Here is a 16,062-nt window from a genome sequence, read left to right on the forward strand (position 1 = left end):
TCCAGGCTGTTGGCTTCCACCTGATCCAATACGTATCTTGTATACCATCTCTTTTGGGAGAATGAACTAACAGATGGAAGCTTCTTTCTCGCTTCCACTTTCTCTCATCTCTGTAACTCCAACTTTTACTGAAATTTTCAAAAAACACATTAGGTTTCTTAGAAAGTTGTTTTCATGTTCAGCATATCTAATTGGTATCTACATTATAGTGCAGTAATGTCACTAAGATACATTAATTTTTGTCACAGGTGCATTTGGTTCCTTTACTGTAGTCATAATGACTGTATAATCTGTAAGTAAAGCTAAGAGTATAACGTATTAATGTGTGCAGGAAAATTGAAATGCACTTCATGCTGCTAAAAACAATGCCAATGTTATTCAAGATGGCGTCAAGGAAAGTACATACATTTTTTGGAAAAGTTGATCATGAGGTAGGCATCTCCCTGAAGGTGTTGCATGTCATGGCCAAGTTTTCACTAATTATAACTCTGAAAGTCAAGCACTTAGAAATCACCTTAGAAAGGTGAAAGTGATTAATTTGTCTCAACTGCACATGTCTTGACAAATAAAAAGGTGCTCATCAGACGCAGACTCGTTTCTCTTCAAGCTGGTGTTTATCATCTTATTGGAATGTTTTGGGCCATGCTGGTCTCCTGTAGTTTGACTGTGGAGTAGCAGGTGTGTGCTTCCAAAGTGTCTTTACAAGTGTCTCAGCAGGGTATCCTTCCCATGCCTCCACAGGAGACAGCTCATCTGTTTAATCCTTATGTTTTAGTCAACCTTTCTCATTATGCAGACAGGGCTCTGAGGCTCAGTGGGATTTTTAAGCTCAGAATGAATTGATGGGCCTCTTTGATCTTAACTGTGTGTTGCATCTGTTTCATCTTTCTTCTTAATGCAGATTTCCACACAAATTATTCTATGGAGCACTAGCACTAGCTCCATAGATTAATTAGTAATTATAAATAAAAACTATCATTGAAAACTGCATCACAGTTCTCACTCTTTATTTTGGACTTCCAATTCCTATTTTGGGCAAAGTTTCTAGGAACATACTCAAAGCAGTGTGATTTTGCTCTGTACGGGACTACTGGACTTGAGAATATATAACTATATGCTGATGAGTGTGCGTTTTATAGGGATAGATTTGAGAGAAAGAGAGAGAGAGAGAGAGAGAATATCTCCAGTGTTTGGAATTTAATTAGTTGTATAATAACCTATTATTAATACATCATATTGGATCAACATAAATCTGGTCCACTTAGAAAACCCACCCCCAGAAATATAAAGATCCTGCTGTGAAAGGACTGAAAAGACCCAATTACAGAGAAGTGCAGAACCACAGCAAATCCATGCGGAGAAATTGGTCCAAGTCGTAAGATGCTAAAATATCATCTTTTACAGAAAGAATTTCTGTAAGGCCAAGGCTAAACTGTAATATGTACCTTCCTGGGTACAAGTGGAAGGATGCTGAAGGACTGGCATGCATTTCTTACTCACCTTAAGACAAATGTTGGACTATGATTAATTGAACCAGAAAATATCAATATTTTATTTGAATAAACTTTTGACAGTCCAATCTTGACAGTTTGGAGATTAGTATGAATGTTTATTTTTAACTTCCACCAATTTTCATTTATCATCATGCATACCTTGATCTTGTGATGATAATATAATATCAGATGTCAGAATATTTCAGCTGAGAAAAAAAAGACCCAGGAGCTCTTCTGTCCAAGAGCAAGGATATTATGGTAGAACCTTCTGTCCACTCAACTTGTGCTTTATCCAAGCATGTGTGTGGTCGTTATCCTCATTGTTATTAGTGAATTGCCAGAATATACGTCTTACTTAGCAATACAATTAAATAAGTAAGAATTAGCTTCTTCATCATAACTCTGTAATGTTTCTCTTTAAAAAAAAAATATTCAGCTAACTTCCTTTCACTCAAAAGTGATCTTGCAAGCCCCCGCATGGCACTCAACTGTAAACTGGGGAATTTTCATCACTATTTTTGTACTTTCCATATGGAATCTGAGAATAGTTCTGCAGGAAGGAAATGTGAAAGGTTACTCAACTCTTTAGGCAGAAGAAGTGCTCTGAGATCCAATAAAGATAGCTTTACTCCCCTGTACGTATTTTGTCTGTCTGTTACCAACCGGGATCTGGTTTTATTTATTTGCTTACCTTGTTTTCCATAGATGCTTGAGTTTTGAAGAAAGAATCCAGCAACTAGCCATGCAGATATGTGGCCTCAGTGTCTGTCATTTGGGTTCCCTGACTTCAGTTTGTTGTAACACACACCTTATTGCCATGTTGCTTCTATAGAAATAAACCTTAAAGGCCTACACGCAGTCTGTAATGGTTCTTCTGATAGCTGGGATCTGGCCTTTCCCTCAGGATATTGATTGATGCTAACCAAAAATCTCTCATTTTATTTTCATGTGTTCTTATGATTTACAACTTCTAGGTTCCAGTTTCCGCAAAATAATGTCCATTTCACCCACTGATGCAGCTCCCAGGAAGATGCAGTTTGCTTGCTATTAGAATTGATTTAACAGATACTAAATTGCTTCCTGCACATTTCCTTGTGTGGAACAATTCTGATCCATATTTGTTCTTAGTTTGTTTTCTTGTTATTTGTTGATATTGTCAGAAGAGTTAAAGTTCATTTCCCCTGTCCTACCTAAATGTGAAAGGTGACTTTCTTACATTATCCTTCAGAGAAGATAGAGAGGAAAAATGTTTATATTGGGTGTATTGGTAGAAACTCAATTTCTAGCTCTAACTGCTACTAACATGCCTTCATTTGGGTTCTCTAATGAGGTTTCTTGGTCCCTGGCTTCACATTGTGGCCTCATTTCCTAATCTCTGTCCCGGGGAACTTGCAGAGAATCACCTCTGGATCCCACAAATTGCCTAAGGCTGTGTGACTTTCAAAAACATGATAGATCTTAAGAAGCATTTTTTTTTAAATGTAAGAGAAGGGTTAGAAATAGAGTGAATTGTATGCAGTAAATGTTCTCATGAATACAATCCTTTCAAATGTATTTTGGGAGGATATGTGAGATATTGATATGTTGTTAACTCTTTTTGACCATGGATTTCAGTCAAAAAGTTTCTGTTTTTTCTTGGCTGAAAAACAAAACAAAACAGAACACCAAGCTGGAACATACAGCTCTGGTGAGTTTTTGTCTACATGCAGGGCTTCGAAATTGAGAGTATTATTTTAACATATTCAAAAGTTTTTTTGTTTGGTTTTTTTGTTTGTTTGTTTCTTTTGTTTGTTTTTAGTGTTTTTTTTTTTTTTTTGCCAACTATCCTCCAGCAAATCAAGAGAATTAGCTGGTGAAAATAGAAAATACTAATGTAAGCTTAGCAAATGCTTTCAAAATTGTTATGAGGTTGCCTGTGTCAGCTTAGTGAAGCACAGTGTTGTTACTGATGAAACCATTCAGCTTTAGGTCGTGATATAAGAAACAGGCATGAGTATTTAGTTGCAAATGAGTAGTAACTGGTTCAAAGGAAAAGGATTTTTTAATATCTTATTTTGTTGTTGGGTCAAAATTAATGAATATAAACTGTGACAAGTTGGGACTAGAAGTATTAGTTGCCACATTTTAAAATATCTTAAGGTTAAACTCTGCCTTTTCACTTAAAGATTTGTAAATGTGACCTTTCCTTTCATTAGAAAAGGCACTTTTTTTTTTCTCTTGCCTTTGTATCCACTGAGACTTAACATAGAGAGGAAACTAATCACATTTTTATTGTACACTTGCATTTTATCTCAGGACTGAAAAAATGTAAGTACAGTTCAGCAAGCTATGCATGAGTTACAAGTAAAAAATAAATTATCATTTGTTCGTGCTCCTAAGTTTATGATTTAATATTCATCGGGTTCATTACCAAGCATGTCATTCTCACTCTTTAATAGCCACGGTATGATTTAACCTTGGTACTCCGTGACCAGCAGTGACAGGAGCAGCAACATTGGAGAGCTTGGCAGAAATGTTAAGTGTCAGGCTCCACCCCAGACCAACCAAATCAAAGTCTGCATTTTAACTAGTTCCTGGGGTGATTTACATATCATTGAAGTTTGGAAAGTGCTGGTATAGACCTGTGTTCATTTCATGGCTAACATTTCCTCTGGAAAACTAAAATGAGCAGATGGAAAGAACCAGCAGATTTCATAGCCTGGAGCTGTGATTGACTAACGGTGTTTAAGATTAACAGTGATAGCAATGACACTACTGCTGATGACAGTACCTGTGATTAGTTGCTTCCGTGCATTGCTGATTGTTCAAGGACCTTAACTAACCCAGTGAGCCCTCAGCTTCCCTCTGTGAGTTTTATACTTTAGAGATGAGGGAGGCTATTGAGACTGTGACCATCGCCCACCAGTGAAAGCAAACCTGCCAATGGCTAGCCCAAGGAAGTATCTGGTCCTGATCATTGTGTGTTTAAAAGTCACAAAGATGAACTGTTCTGTGACAGACAGTATGGGATTACTATGCTAGTGTTTTTGATATTTCTTTAGATAACATTCCTAATGAGAAACTCAGAAAGTTCTCAAATTTGCCTATGAGGAGACAAAAGAAGGCTAGGTTTTAAACTCACATCAAACTTTCAGGTGATCAATCATGCCTTCCTCTGTATAGGAATGTGTCATATGACATGCTGTGCCAGCACAGAGGCCCTTAGTCCTGGCCACTCTTCTGGCCTTCAGAGGACCCAAACACGTACATCTGCAACACAACAAAAACTCTTGAAATGACTCTAGAATTGTAGGAAGGCTGTCTGTCGCCCCAGGGCTTAAATACTGTTTCAAGAAAGACATTGTTAGAGCAAAGACATACTCTGTGGAATGCTAATGTTTTGACACTTATTAGATGAGGGAATCCACTCAAACAACAAATACATTTTTAAAAGCCCTGAAATGAGGGTTGAAAGCAGAAGACATCACAGTCAAGTTAGGGGACCCAGCACAGTAGCCCAGTGACTAAAATCCTCGCCTTTTACATCCCGGGATCCCATATGGGCATTGGTTCTAATCCTGGCAGTCTTGCTTCCCATCTAGCTCCCTGCATGTGGCCTGGGAAAGCAGTTGAGCACAGTCCAAAAAGCCTTGGGACCCTGTGCCCACGTGGAAGACCTGGAAGAGGCTCCTAACTCCTGGCTTCAAATTGGTGTAGCTCCAGCTGTTGCAGCCACTTGAGGAGTGAATCATCGGACGGAAGATCTCCCTCTCTGTCTGTCCTCTGTGTATATCTGACTGTAAAAAATAAATCTTTTTAAAACAAGGTTACGGTGCAGAAAAGCAATGCAGTGTGCATTGCTGAGCAGCTAGGCATGCCTAAGGCGGTAAATCATGTCCGCTAGCTTGGGGAACATAGAGGATGTCTGGGACTTGGTAGACATCAACTGCACTTGATTGCACATCCATGTGGAGATAATGGCATTTTTGAAAAGTTAAGTTTGTTAATGTTTTCAAATGAGAACGACATGGATAATATGTATTTATACAACTCCTAACTGTAGTCAGTGAAGAATCTTCTCCTCTGCTATCCCCACGTCCGGGCTTTCCTACAGAGATAATGATCATGAACAGTTCCTTATATAGTTTTCAGAGATACTCTTCTGCAAATACATAAACATTACCTACAATTTTTTTTATTAAACAAAAGGATAATGCATAATACCTATGATTCTGCATCATTCTTCTTTGCCTTATAAAGAAATGATATCCTATTAGTTTGTACCTGCCTACTTCATTCATTTTTGTCTCTACATGTCATTTTGTAGCATGGGTATTAAATACTTTGCTTCACAGTTACCTTTGGTGATTTTGTAGCTCATTCTTAGTCTTGAACATACTATGAAGTAGATCTTCCCAGTCTAAGTTGTGATATATTTACTTAAATAAAAAAGAGAGACAAAAGGGAATAACCAATTCTTACAAAAGATGGGGTAATAAGAATTGCTGGAAACATCTACTGTGTGGTCAGTACGTTATAGATAGGCACTTATTTCTTAGCACTCTATGGGGAAGCCCCAGTTACTGTTGTTAGTGCTGATGTTTTTATTATTTGAGAAGGCCGGGATTTGAATCCATCCAAAAAGCTTGACTCTGCTACCGGCTAAGAGGTGATGCTATTACTTCAGTAATGATAGAGTGTTTGTTGGATACTTAACCATGTGTTAAGCAGTTGGCGTGCATTACAATGTTCATCATGGCATCTCAAGATGTTGTTGAAGAGTTTTGATGAGGTTTAATAACTTGCCTGAAATCTCAGATCCAATAAGTGAGCTCGCAACGGAATGGAAGCAGAATGCCTGAGTCCTGAGTTTATGGCAGAATAGAGAAACGAATTTCGGGCACTTGACTCTACAGAAGCAGACCTGGAATGAATATACAGATGGGGTACTTAAACACATTCAAGTGATCAGAGCGCTGGAAAGGGCTGTAAGGACAGTGTGTACCACACCAATAAAAACTAAGGAGGCAGAGCACTTGGCTTCCTGTGCTGTGTGGAACGCAAATGCCTCTCTTTGGGCTAGTGTTTCCAAATCTGGATTGCTTTGTCCTCAACTGAATGTTTCAACCTTTTAAAAAATTCCACAGCTAGGCCTTGTGTTTACATAATCAACAGTCCATGGTGATGGGTGGCACTTGAATGCCCTAGAGGAACGGTAGCCTTAGGTGATTCTGCTCTGAGTTGGATTTTGTGGCCACAGGGAGCAGGAATCAGCAAGTGCCCAGACTGGGAAAAAAAAAAGAAAGTGTCAAGAAAAAAAAATTGAGAGCTTTGAGATTTCTCAAAGTGTTGTCAGTTTCTCTGGGTCATTTTTTGTTATTTGAGTCACAGTCGTTCTAGAAGCTTTACATCTTTAGGTGGCTACAGGAAAGTCAAACTTGGAATCCTTTTTGGAAGACCCATAGTGCCCACGAAATCATAAAAGTTGTGTAGAACTTGTACTAATTATCGTTTGTAGTAAGTGTCCTGTATCTGTTGGTTGCTATTATTGCTATTATTTTCTAAGTCAGTTTTACTGTCTAGGTTGTGTTTCTCCCTCTGGTCTCTTGAGTTTAAAATGTCATGTCACCTTTGCATCAGAAAACTGCATTTAATTCAGTGAATATTTGGTAATATTTTATGGGAAAAAAATAAAAGACATTGTAGCTGAAATAGACAAGCCAGAATTATTTTTATGTGTGCAATAAATATAATAGGTAAGCTATATGATGAATGTCTACCAGCAGATCAGGAAGAATGTAAATAATTTTATATGCCTTATTGGCTTGAGCCTCATGTCAGGTGTGTCTTTTTATTGTTTTGCTATTACCTTCTCAGATGAACAATTGCAGTACTTGAAAGCAAGTTTTAAAACAGGGAGAAAATGCTTTCTGAGCCCACTTAATATTTACTCCTCCCTGTTTATCCTCAGCCTCCTCCTTCTTGGGCACAATGCACCATGGATGAGAGATCTAGGGGAGAAAGAATTGTTTGTACCAAATACATATAATGTTTTTTGTCATTGTCCCTAAACAGTGCAGTATAAGAACTTTCTCGTAATATTTACCTAGTAAAGCTATTGTAGATAATCTAACAATAGCTTGAAATATAGGAGAGGATTTGCACACATTATTTGAAAATACTGCATCATCTTATAGAATAGACCTGAGCATCGGTGGATTTTGTGTTTTTGTTTTTTTTTTTTTTTTTTTGCATTCACAAAGAATCCTAGAACACTGGATATAAAGAGATTTCCTACTTTCACATTTTTTTTCCTTCCAAACCTACATTTCAGCAATTTATTCTGCAGTCTACATTTATGTATTCAGTAATCCACATCTGGACAATTTTGTGGTTTTTTTTTTTTTTTTTCAGTCCATGAAGTCATAAAGAGATGGTTCCTCATTCTTCCGCACTAGCGTATAATGACCGTATATGAATTTGTTTCTTTGGGGGCATTATTTCCATTTTCTCCTTTAGATTCTGCTGCAATAAGAAACTGTGTGTATGTAGCATATTGTATTCTCTTGGAATTTCATAGGAAAAATCCTTTTTTAGTTTTCTTTTTGGCTCAGTCTGAGTTGGAATCATTTTCGTGGGATCCCATAATGGGCATGGCACAAAGTGTATTTAGTAATCTTAAGAGAAATGTCTGTTTTAACTTGTTAGTAATGGTCTAGTAGTATTATAAATTTTTGAATGATTAAGTAGGTAATTAATATGTTTTAATCAATATAAGACTTAGAGTGTTTTTTTTTCATTGTTTAATTTTAAAAGTAAGTAAATTAGGCTTTGAGGAGGGTGGTGTGTACTGTGTAAGTATTCATTCTTCAACAGTGTCAGCTTTTGAGAGACTAGTATGTGTCCAGGTGTGTGGCAGTAGTTAAGTTATTACAGTGAGTGGAATAGAATCCACTTGTTTCTGAGCTAGTCTTAGGAAAAGTCACGTTACAGAGCCCTGGCTCTTGCCATTGAGTCACAGTTCACCCCATCCGGTGTAATTTCCAACTTCTCCATACTTTTGCTTTCATGAAATCAGACTTAACTTCTTTATCAGCCGAAGATGCAAAGGATGAAGAGTGTCTTACTTTCAAAAATTTATCTAGATCAGTTTAGATACGACCACAGCTACAGTATTTGTAAGAATTCCTCCAAACCAAGTTATTCCTCTCCCACTCCAGATACAGTGGGATTTTAGAAACCCTTTTCTCTTGCTAGAATGAAAGCATTTTACTTTGTGGTTTTATCATCATTATGGCATGTAGCTTAGGGGTTACCTTTAAATATAATTATGCATTTACCTTCTCAGCGCTTTAAGCCAAATAAACTGAATGCAGGGCCTTTTGGTCGTTTGTTTCAGGAGCATACTTATGTGAAAATAAAAGTATGAATTTACATTAGTTACCATAATTTATTAGTACAGTACCTTGTAAACCACAGATTTCACAGACAGAAGTATTTTTATCCCTTTTTTGAAGTCAAATATGTTGAATCTTTATGGAAAATGAATTTCAGAATTGTTTTCAATTTTTATACATTTCTCATTTCCCAGAAAGATGCAGCAATTCGTTCTTGAGTTTAACTTTGTTATGATATTATGTAGCATTTCTTTTTTCAAATTTTGTAATGCAACATTTATATTTTGCTGATGTTTGAACATTTCCATGAGGACAATAGCCTTTAGTAACAACTACAGCAAATCTACATGAAGATCAAGTTCTTGGCTCATTGATTAAATGCTTCACTGTTAAGAATGTTGCATCATTTTGTAGGATTATTATTATTGCTGTGTTAGTATTTATTTAAATTCCAGAAAATTTTCTATGAATCAGTTGATTGAGAAGTAGATGCGCACTTGTATATGATTTCATTAGGGTGATATTTTTGTAGGGAAATTTCATATTAGGTCATACTGATGTGTGTCTCCCTAGCCAAAGTTGCATAAATTGTTTTTAATTGTTAAGTTCAAACTAATTTCCTTTTTCCAAATTATTTTGTCATATTATTCTGTGTGCACATGCATTGAACGTTTTTGCAAGGGAGAATTTCAGGAATTAGAGTTTGTAGAAAGTACTCTGCATTGAGAAGCCGTGGGTGGAAACCACTTTATATCAAAATGTGTTCCCATAGGTTTACTTAAGAGTACAAGGTGGTTCTGCCCAGTAGAAACTGCCAAGCAAGGCCAGAGTTGGAAATAAAACATCGGGACACCTGAAAAACGAACACTGATACATTTTTGGGGAAATCTTCTTACCGTTTTGGTGTCCCGAAGCCCTAATCGTGAGCTGAGGTGCTTCCTAGAGCAGCTTTGTGCATATGCTTCTGCGGACACTCCAAACCCTGGGAACTCTGTGTCAGATCTCAATGTACTCTCGGCCCCAAATCAATCTTGTCATTCCCGAGAAAGCACTGCAAGATAATAAATAGTATTCACCTGATTGCCTTCCTGCTCGGAGACAGCCAGTGACGCTCGCCTTCCTGATAACCAGGAGTTTCAGATCTAAGGCAGGGATAAAGGGAAGCTGGGAGCTTGCAGAATTCAAATGTGACCGTCGATGGGCTGAGGAGAGGGTCAGGAGGATAGAATCGTGACACGTATGAGAAAGGAGCAGAACTTATCAGCTCTGGCTGCAGTGATGAGATGTCTCTTTGTCTGCCTTTCCTACAGTGGGTGACTGATCATACCTGCCAGCTGGTTAATATCATAATTAATGAAGTTGGTGCGATGTCTGCAAACTTGAATTGGAACATTTTACTAGTGATGTGATGGCATGAAATCACAAGGGACCAGCCGAGACTTTCCCCCCAAGGTGGAACGGCAAAGCTGTGTGGACAAGAAGAGAAACCGCAAACACATTCAGCCAAAGGTATGCTTTTTTCATCCTCAATTTTCTTACTAACATTTGTATTTGATAGCTGGTGGGTTCTGTTTCGTTTCACAACTGAAATTATCATTTAAAGTATTTCTCTGGAAAGCCCTGTATTATTATCTTTTTATTCCAAATCTGAAAATTTAGAAATGTAACTAAATAGCTTTTGAGGCTGAAAGGGGAATTGGAAGCGTCATTTTGTCTGTTGCGTCTGGCAGTCTTTATTAGTTTACAGAACAGCTAGTTGGTACAACTATCAATTAACATGCATACTGGTTAGCTTTTAGTCAACAATGTAAAAACCATTGTTGTGCTTGATTTCCTTGTGCCTACCCAGCTTTATCAGAGAGAATGCAGCAGGTGCAGTTATACAATGTGGAGGTGCTCTATTTTAATTTTAAGACATGTTCAAAAATAGGGGGCTGGGACCTTAAGTCCAAACACCTGTAAAGACACAACGTTCCTTGAAATTACAGGGTAGTCTCCAATGTCAATCTGGCCGTTGACTGTTACACCTATATTTTCTTTTTACTCTCATTTGCTTTGCTTCATTGAATATTTGAGCAAATGTTAGTCTCCCATGTGACTAATTAATAAGTGTCACTCTTTGATGAGGAATGGCACAGAGCTGTATGCATATCATGTGTTCTTCCCTTTACACAAAGAGGATGAGTCTCTAAACACATACAGAAGGCAATTTGGAGTTATCTGAGGCTGTATCACAGTACTACTAGAATATCCAGGCTGTCAACGTGCAGTTATAATTGGGCATTCACATCAGAATGCCTATCCTATGCCTTCTCTCTGTAGCTGTCCAGACCATTAAAAAAAAAAAAAGAACCTGGCAATTTCCTTCTTACCCATTAGCTGTTTTCTTTTGTGGTATTAGCAATTTTTAAATGTCATGAAATAACATTTTGGGAGCAAGTTAATGCGCAGCCTATGATTTTTAAATAAGCCCATTTAAACATTCTCATGGTTTTATTCTTAACTACAGGAGACTAGAATGTTTTCAATACATTGCTTTTAAAATTTGACAAATTTCATATCATCAGATAAAAATGAATAATTTTATGGGCTTAAAATTTGAAAGCATTCATGATTCCAGATCATTTTAAAAATGGTTTCTCCAAAATTTGTTTAAAATTTGACATAATTCATTTCCAATTTCACTAAAATTTAATGATGATAATGATGATAAGAAAATTTGGAGGTAGTGGTTTAAACCGTTGTTATATTCGGAGCATCATTCTAACAACAGAATTTTACAGAGACCATTTTTTCTCTTTGATTCCCTTGTCACAATAAGGCACCTACAATGTATTTATTAAGTGAATGAATGACTGAATTTAGTGATTCCTGCTCTTATTCAAAAATATTTAACATTTGCCTTCTCCAAATCAAAGTGTTTTTTATGCATTCAGTAAACATAAATAGAACAAGATAAATGGCATAATTACAGTCAATAAGAGGAATCAACTTCTGAAAATATATTCATGTTGGAACCTAAACCTTCATAATATTTTGTGTAATGAGTCTTGGTAGTGGACTCTGTTGGAATATCACAGGTCTATCAGGATTAGAAACAGCTGTAAAAATGGTTCACATTTGCTGCCCCCCTTCTTTAAACAGGATTATTTTCTGAGATGTGTAGAAATTAACTCTGTTAGAGTTTCAGAAAAATTTTGTTTTGTACAGTGTGATAATATAAGGGGTTGCATTAGTGAAGCCTAATGAAGAAAATGCATTCTTTCACGTAGTAATAGGAATCTAATAAGTCTCTTGCGTGTGATGGGAGCTCTAGCAATTTTATTGAGAATTAAAGCTTGATTGACCTTCGTTAAGGTGATTAACCCTTCTAAAATTAAAAGCCGGATGTGAATTATGCTGTCCAATTTAAATGCAAACATTGCACAAGACTATGTCATTCTAATAATAATAAATGCCCCCCCCGTTTTAATTTTCCATTTTGCATGTCTGAATGGCACATGACTCTGTCTCAGTAGCAGAGAATATAGAATGATGTGTAGATGACTGGGAGCCCATGCAAAGAGAATCTTGAACTCTCTTCCCGCCCAACCCATGCCCCTACCCTCAATACAACACAGGCAAACTGCCACCCCAGCAAAAACCAGCAGCAGTGATTCAAACTCCACGTGCTGACAATACCGGTCTCAATAAAAAAAACAACTGGAGATGCATTGAAGAGTTTAAGAATGAGTAACAGTAACTTCTCTGTTCCAATTCAATACTACCCACCTAAACTGTGTGTCAGATCTGTGGCTAGTCTGCATGGCAGTTCCTGAAAGTGTGCACTTTTAGGTACAGTGGCTTAAAGACTAGTTTCTAAAAGTTGATTAATTCTGTGTAATATCTGGAATTTAATTCCCCACGGTCCCAGATACTCTGGATATATCCAGTGTTTTCATTCAGTACAAAAACAAAGTTATAGGAAAAGCAAACCCTATTTGTCCTGCCATTTAATGGTTTAATTTTATTTTTTTGCAAAATTTCCTTGGAGGCTTTGTGAAATGTGACACATTCTCTTCGCATCAAAGATCTTTCCCGTTTTCATATCACGTTCGTTGTTTTCATGACAAAATCTGTAAATATTTTAGTTTTAGGTCCCAGCACACACACACACACACACACACAAAGTGAAGGATTCTTCCTTTTATGTGTCTGTGGACCATTAAAATGATAATAAAGGCTGTCTACATTCCACATGTAATTTATTTCTCTTCCTTTTCATCAAAGAATTCACTGTGAATGCATCAAGGTACAAAAGTCAAAGGCATTATAGTGCAAAAATTAAGAAGCCTGAGGTGCTATAGTTTATTTTTGCATGAGCTTTTCATGTATTCTTTGAACACCCTTTCGAACAGCTGACTTTTACTCTAGGTTGACACAGTGAAAGATAAAAACCTTGGGGTGGAGAGCCTGGGATACCTCACTTGGCAGAGGGACTCTGGTGTCCTCCAGAGAGCAGGCTAGTACCTCAAAGAATAGATAAATCATATGTTTAACTAAGATCTGTTTACCCTAAGCACAATTTCCTAATTCTTAATTGTACAACCAGCTGTAAATTGTAAGCACATACGTTGTTCTGTTCCTTGTCTGATAAAATGTAGAATATCTTCCTGAGCTCTGGCACAGTGAATGATCAAACTTTTAAAAATTGTTCCATGCTAGCTTGTTCTCTTATTAAAGAAAATTTATGGGCTCGGCAGCGTGGCCTAGTGGCTAAGGTCCTCGCCTTGATCCCATATGGCTGCTGGTTCTAATCCCAGCAGCTCCACTTCCTCTCTATCTCTCCTCCTCTCAGTACATCTGACTTTGTAATAAAAATAAAATAAATCTTAAAAAAAAGATAATTTATAGTAAAAAAAAAAAGTACACCTACTAAACTAAACCCCTGGAATATGGACTATTAATTCTTAATCCTCTCTCATTTGTATGAATCTAGTTTTACTTTTCACCACAACAAATGAAAATGATTTTCAGTGAAATTTATTGTAAGTACAATAATCTCTTAAGCTAAAAATCAAATGCAAAATGATTGCTGGTATTCTTCTCCATATTGTTATTAATTAGCAACGCTCCTTTTCACAAAAGAAAATTGTAGCTTGGCAAGAAGAAATTCATACTGCCTTAGCATAGAAAAAAATATTGTTGAGAATGCAAAGGAAAATAAGATTATATTAAGCTAAATCCCAAATCCAGTAATTTGTTTTGCTTTATTGTGCTTCAGCACGCACTAGAATGTTTATGTCATTATGGAGTTTTTGTTTCTGCTGAACTGTTTTGCTCTAACCCACCCCATCCCATCCCATCCCAAGCATGACATTTTCCTTGTGAAATGACATCCATTGTTGTGAAATAATATTCTTTGCCAATAATTACCCAAGATGGATTCTTTTGATAGTTTTGTAGATTACCTATTCTACTGGAAGTGCTTTTGCTTAAAAAGCAGACTTTGAACAAAGTGATTATGGTGTCATTGTATTCATGACATTGCTAATGAGTTATGAATGTAATATAATTTTACAAAAATCGAGAGTAGATCCACCACAAGCACTTTTATTCTGTTAGAGTAAAGAGAAATAAAGAGTGGCAAACTTTTCAGAGCTTTTACGCATTGTTTGTAGCAAATAAAGTAGGCTTGTGTAAGGTATGCAGCTATGTCTTTACCAAAGATGGTAGAATTAAATTGGTTAAATCTATGCAAATGAATTACTCTTTGTAATCTGTTAAATAATGTAAAAATATTCTGGAAACAACAGAAAATGCAATGTTAACTTTCCAGCTTAATTGGAAAGATTAGTTTCCCATAATTAGTTTTTAAGTGAGTTGGAAAGAAATCTATTAGGATGTGACCAATTGGGTACTTTCTGTAAGATGTTCACACAACTCCATGTGCTATAATCGGGTTCCAGGGCCTACATAGGTGCAAAATTTCCAAGTGTTCATATTCATTACATAAAATGACATCTATCACAATTGTATTTTAATCCACTTGTATCCTCTCACTGACTTTAAATCACCTCTATATTGCTTATAATTCTTTTTTTTTTTATTTAACTTCATTAATTACATTGTATTATGTGACACAGTTACATAGATACTTGTGTTCTCCCACCCCTCCCCAAACCCTCCCACCATGGTGGATTCCTCCACCTTGTTGCATAACCACAGCTCAAGTTCAGTTGAGATTCCCCCATTGCAAGCATATACCAATATGCTTATAATTCTTAATGCGATATAAGCACTATGTATATACTTCTCACACTGTTTTGTTTAGGGAGTGATGAGAAAAACAATCTTTAAATAAGGAGGCTGTTTTTTTTTTTTTTTTAAGTTTTAAAATGTGTGCTCCTCAGTTGGGTTCCTGGATATGGAACTCAAGGGTTCAAAACTCAGAGACAGGAAAGTGTGACTACACTTCTGAGTCTGGAGAATTTCTTAAAAATATAGCTCCATGTCAAGACCATTTGGGGCTGCCAGTGACTGACCCACAGTTAGTGTGTGCAGATCTCTGCTAAGCACTGTCTGGGGTCCAGGTTCTCCCCTTACCCAGTGAGGGGGCTCTAGGAGTTAGGTTTTATGGGTGAGAGATGGAAACTGACGGAGTGTTGGATGATTTAGGTAAGAGGGATAACAAGTGGCCCAGTCTGAGTGAAAGCGGTGTGATACTGCTACAGCTGATGGCAACCCCAGACACCTGGGCAATCCATGACAAATAATATGGCCAAGGAATGAGCAGACCAGAAGATGACTTTAGCATAGAAATTCCTACACCCAATTGACCTGGAGAGTGTCTGAGAGAAAGGCCTGGGAACGCAGTGTGCATTCTGTTTTTGTTTTTAAAGGACAGCGTGTGGGCGCCCTCCCTCCCGTTATGTCTCCCCTCCTCCCTCTTCTGGTAATTTTTGGCTCGGGGATTTTTAGAGGTGGAATTCCCCTCAGTAAACTTCTCCCTACAATACTCACCAGCAAGGTTCTTACGCATTGGAGAGGCATGTGTTTCAGCCCAGTGATTCCGACCTCGCTTCATTCAGCGAATCCCTTTTGAAAAGGGACAGACAACGGCACCTTGGGCTAGTGAAGACAGGCGAGAGGCTGAGTCTTGTTTTCAGGGTTTGTCTCCTCAATCCATTGCACATACATTTATTCTCATTTTC

The 16,062-nt window shown here is 37.2% G+C and overlaps 1 long non-coding RNA gene across 1 annotated transcript in view; it reads left to right on the top strand.

Annotated features, from left to right (window-relative positions):
- Positions 1–10,329, top strand: part of LOC131481995 (uncharacterized) — a 34,142-nt gene extending 23,813 nt beyond the window's left edge. Inside the window, exon 4 of the long non-coding RNA XR_009246700.1 lies at positions 10,180–10,329. This is a non-coding gene — a long non-coding RNA (uncharacterized LOC131481995). The remainder of the gene's footprint in view (positions 1–10,179) is intronic.
- Positions 10,330–16,062: the final 5,733 nt, after the last annotated feature.

This window comes from Ochotona princeps, chromosome 15, assembly GCF_030435755.1.
Source record: "Ochotona princeps isolate mOchPri1 chromosome 15, mOchPri1.hap1, whole genome shotgun sequence".
Taxonomy (NCBI): Eukaryota; Metazoa; Chordata; class Mammalia; order Lagomorpha; family Ochotonidae; genus Ochotona; species Ochotona princeps.